This window comes from Theropithecus gelada, chromosome 11, assembly GCF_003255815.1.
Source record: "Theropithecus gelada isolate Dixy chromosome 11, Tgel_1.0, whole genome shotgun sequence".
In the NCBI taxonomy this organism is placed as follows: domain Eukaryota; kingdom Metazoa; phylum Chordata; class Mammalia; order Primates; family Cercopithecidae; genus Theropithecus; species Theropithecus gelada.
The window spans coordinates 14526423-14531669 of record NC_037679.1 but is presented as its reverse complement, the minus strand read 5'-3'; the positions used below and the strand labels follow the sequence as shown (position 1 = coordinate 14531669).

Genomic DNA, 5247 nt, shown 5'->3' with positions numbered 1-5247 from the left:
ACACTTTTCCTTAAAAGTAATGTTTTTATGTAATTGCACATAGTACAATTATTACCTTAGTATCACATAATTACACAATTTTATGGTTTTATTAGTATTAAGAATATTATAATACAAATTTTAAGGTCTAGTCTCAGATCTTATATAAGATTAGAATTTATAAGTAATTAGTTTATGTATCAATCTTACTATTTTATATTAATTTATAAAATTAAATATGTATGTATTTGGTTTTCCTCAAATTAAATTTTTAATTTTCAAGGCTCTGAATTTCATATTTATTTAAAATATTTTTATTCCTATGAATTAAATTGTGTGCACTATTTATGGTGACTATTTGGAAACTGCATAGGTGTATGATTTGTCTTTGAACTGTTTTTATTTGTTTATCAATAAAATTGTGTTCTCTGATCATTATGTGCATGCTAAAGAGGTGTGTATCAAACCTGCATTAATTTTCAGTGACTTCATGGATTGCATTTTTATGACCTCCTACCTTCATCTATTTGATGGTGAATTTGATATTGTGATAATATATCACAAAATGTAAAGTCACTGCATTTAGTGTAAAAGCAGTCATTTCTAATATCTCTGCTTGCAGCACTTTATTGGAGATTATTCTCCCCAACAACTCCAGTCTCTCACACTTCCTTTTTTGCTTAACAGAACATGTGTAATCTGGAAAGACACAGATAAATATTCCTGATGAAGCAGAGTTGGCGAAACTTGGATAGCTTGAAATAGCCCATTTTCACAGAAGATTATTGTTTCTCAGCTGTTTTTCCATGTACAGATTCTGAATATAGGGTTCAATAGAATAAGGGACTACAAAGCACAGTTTTCTCAATGTTGAAATTAGATGCTAATCCATTCATTAATTGTGGGTTGCTGCTAATTTTTTATAAAATGATTTATTTTCAGGTATGATTGGAATATGCTATTTAGAGCTTGCTATATATCTTTTTAAAGCAAAGACCAACATTTATTTAATAGTCACACCTCACAATCTTGATATGCTTGATATATATAAAATAGATATAAGGTGGAAAAATTACAGAAACAAAGGAAAAAATTAAGAATACAGAAAAATGTGCTTGAATATAGGAAAAAAAATAAAAGAAGCTTTAAGATGACCATGAAATCTTTGACCAAGCTATTTAATTTGAATTCTACCCACCGTATTACTTTCTATACTACATTTCTTCTACTTTTTTAAAATAGCATTTGTCCCTTAAATTTCTATTTTATTGATTGTTTCATATGTGTGTTTTATCACTAGAGGTAAGCTCTACAATGATGTGAATCTTTGTTTGCATGTTCCTTTGCATATACCTATTATGTAGAAAGATGATTTGTGTTTTTATTGGTTTATTTGTGGTTTCAGCCACAGATTTAGTTATCACTGTTGCTTGTTCAATGATAGTATTTTTTTGGTGAATTCCCTAAGGGCCTGTTTTACCCGCTGGTTTCTTAAGGTGTAAATAAAGGGATTCAACATGGGAGCAATAGAGGTTAATACCTGTACTGCTACACCTGTACTGCTACACCTGTACTGCTGTTAATACCTGTACTGCTACACCTTTGCTCAAAACCACACCTTCTTTTGCAGATGTTTTTACATACATAAAAATGCAACTCCCATAAGAAATAGAAACCACAATCATATGGGAGGAACAAGTTGAAAAAGCCTTTTTCCTTTGCTGGGCAGAATTGTTTTAAGGATGAGTGTGTAGGAGAGAAACACCAAGGCCAAAGTTACAGTGAGTGTGAATACTGCTAACAAAAATGCCAGAAGCTCTAGAAACTGTGTGTCTGTGTAAGCAATCAGCAGCATAGGGGAAGAGTCACAGATGAAATGGTGAATAGTGTTGGAGTCACAAAAATCCAGTTGGAGGCCCGTAATCACTGGGGGAAAAATAATGAGAAAACCAGCCAGCCGGCCGCTGATTACGAGCCCATTACAGACTTTGTTACTCATGATGGTTGTGTAATGTAGAGGTTTGCAGATAGCCATATAGCGATCATAAGACGTGACAGCCAGAAGAAAAAATTCTGTTGATCCCAGAAGAATTTAAAAAAATACTTGGGCCATGCAAGCATTATAGGAAATGGTTGTGTCTCCTGTTGCAATGTTGATCAGAAATCTAGGAATGCAGACTGTTGTAAATGAAATTTCTAAGAAAGAGAAAATTCCTGAGGAAGAAGTACCTAGGAGTTTTCAAATGAATATTTGACAGTGTTAACATAATGATGGCCATGTTTCCACTTACACTCAATAAGTGTGTGATCAACAGAAAGAAGAATATCGCAACTTGTAACTCTGGGTCATCTGTAAGTCCCAGAAGAATGAATTCTCTAATTGATGTCATATTTGGCATGGCTTAGTTCTGAATTCTGATAGGTCTGTAGATAAAAAGAAGAGTGAATATCAATACATGATTTGATTTCAGCTACACTAGGATTGCTCTTACTCAGCATCAAGAACTTTAATAGACCCATTCAACAAGAAGTGGCAGAATATCCACTAGAATACAAGTTCATGTCAGTATTTATTTAGTAGTGAAAATATTAATTTGTGTTGTATTACTTTAAAAAACATTTAAATTTTATCTTTGATAATTCTCTGCTGTATAGTTTTGATTACTTAATGTACAGAAAGGTTTTTTATAGTTATAAAATAGGAAATAATAAATATTTTGCTTGCTTTGTTCTGTTTGTGGAATATTGAACAAGTTATCAAAATACATAGTAATTTTGAAAACTTAAAGGCCATAAAACACAAATGTTAATATTGTCTTTAGAAAACAGACTTTTGGCTGGGCGTGGTGGCTCACGCCTGTAATCCCAGCACTTTGGGAGGCTGAGGTGGGTGGATCAGGAGGTCAGGAGTTCAAGACCAGCCTGACCAACACAGTGAAACCCCGTCTCTACTAAAAAAAAAAAAAAAACCACACACAGAAAAATTAGCCAGGCGTGGTGGTGTGTGCCTGTAATCCCAGCTACTCGGGAGGCTCAGGCAGGAGAATGGCATGAACCCAGGAGGCAGAGTTTACAGTGAGCCGAGATCTCACCACTGCACTCCAGCCTGGGCGATAGAGCCATCTTAAAGCAAAAAAAAAAAAAAAAAAAAAAGAAAAGAAAAAATATTTTGAGTTGTAATTCAATTTAAAAAATGAGCCTTGATTTCTTTTCATAGCAAAAACAAACAAACAAAAAACACAGAAAATGCTATATTTATGGGAAATTAATTGAACTCCATCTCCTCTTGCTTTAGGCAAAACTGATTCTCTTAGCTCCTTTCTGATTGAAGTTGACATAAACACAATGCTGACCTTTATTAATGAACAAGATCACAGTATAAAAGTCCCAATTGGACTTTTTAAATATAGTCAATCAATGCAGTGTTTGTTTTAGTTCTATGGACCAAACTCTGCATGCATGCATCAGTTATTCTGAATTAGTACATTTTGATTGATATAGGTACCTGTAGCTGTCTATGCCAACAAAATAGGAATTTCAGTGAAGTACATAATCAACATCCCAAATATGAATTGCTCAGCATGATCTGCTGCTACCAGTACTAGGAATAGAGAAATCATCTTGACCAATTTGGAGTGAACCATGAGAATAATCTGATTTAATGAACAGAGTCAAAGTGTGAGGTATTAGGAAGGGTAAAGATGATATTGAAATGCAGTCATACATCCTGGGTCTGGCATCCCTGCAATAAGTCATACCAGCTGAGGTTTATCTAAGAAAATGATGTCTAACTCCTTCGTTAAGCAGGTATTTGTATGCTTCTGAACTAAGCTGTGACGAATTTAAAAAGACTCGGAGATCTATGTTGAAGTTTAAACTACATCCGTGAGGTTTTGCTCTCTTATGACATCTGTCTCATTTTTATAGACAATTTGATGTAAAATGTGGTGTCAAAGATTCCTGGATAGGTACATGGCTGTTGAATATTGTGACGTACTTTTCTGTCATACAACACCAAGTTATTTTCATGCTCTTGACGGGATTGTCTTTAAATTTCAAATTCAAATGGGCATCTTTGATGCTTCAAGGATATCTGGTGACCAGTTGAAAATCACGCTGTGGGGACCCTGTGATTCCCTGTACAAAATGTAAGGAGCTCCTTCAAACGGAGGGGCTAGGATGCTAGTGATGCCCTTGATTAAGCAGCTAGCTACCTGGCTGGCCACATGTTAACATGATAAAAGATGCTCAGGCGATTTCTCAATTTCTCTGCTAAGATTGTTCTGGGACACTTTTTTCATCATCTTTGATTAGAGCAGGTATACCAGATAACATGCAAACAGACACAGGATGTGACTCCTCAGGATTAAGAAAACATCCATGCTAAATAACTAAGATCTCAGAAAAGGAAGTAAAGATGATGGTGTTAATTTCAGTAAGTTTAAATAAATGCAATGCATACCAAAAAACAAAAAGACTTGGAGAGACAAAACAATACAAGCATTGATGATAAAAACTTAAAAAAAAGAATTGACAAAATGCCTTCGTGGTACATTTCAAAAAGAGTAGGTGTCAAGAGTTCTGCGATTTAGGAAGATGAATTAACAACATGAAAAAAGAAGAAATACACTCTCTTATGTTAGTCCTTGATAGATTCAAGTCATAGTTTAAATTTAATTAGTTTTCTCATTATCTATAAGAGAAACATAATGTTTTAGCTAGAAAAGGGTCAGTTTTACACCTTTTATCAAACTAATTGATTTTTGTACAGCTGTTCAATTATTAAATTTTTGAAGATTTTTTCCAGATTTCCCCTTGTTGTAAACCATCTGTTTCTCAACCCAAAAGCCACTCTCGGTGAGGATGAGAAAATAAAGTTGGCATATTTTGAAAAATTTTTTTTTGCATTTAAATGTCAACTGTTTCATATTTTCTCTGACATTGCTCAGTGATACAGGCTTTCCAAAAAGCCTTTTTTCTCTAAAAGAAATAGAAAGGCACATTTTGTGTGTTTTAGGATACAATGTTAGAGTGAAGGTTGTTTTTGAGGGAAATATAATAAGACCCTCCCTGGAGACAGAAAACCTAGTGTATTCACAACACTATTAATCTTGGCAACATTTTAATTGGGTTCTCTTGGGAGATATGAAACATTGGAAGAATATAGAATTTTGCATATAATGTTAAACTTTGCAAGACCTAAAGGGAAAGACTGACAAAATAATGATCTCTTGATTGGTTTTTAAAATTATCATTTTGATTATTATT

At 33.7% G+C, this 5247-nt stretch overlaps 1 pseudogene; it reads right to left on the bottom strand.

Annotated features, from left to right (window-relative positions):
- Nucleotides 1–1399: 1399 nt before the first annotated feature.
- Nucleotides 1400–2378, bottom strand: LOC112634232 (annotated as a pseudogene).
- Between the last annotated feature and the right edge of the window lie 2869 nt (nucleotides 2379–5247).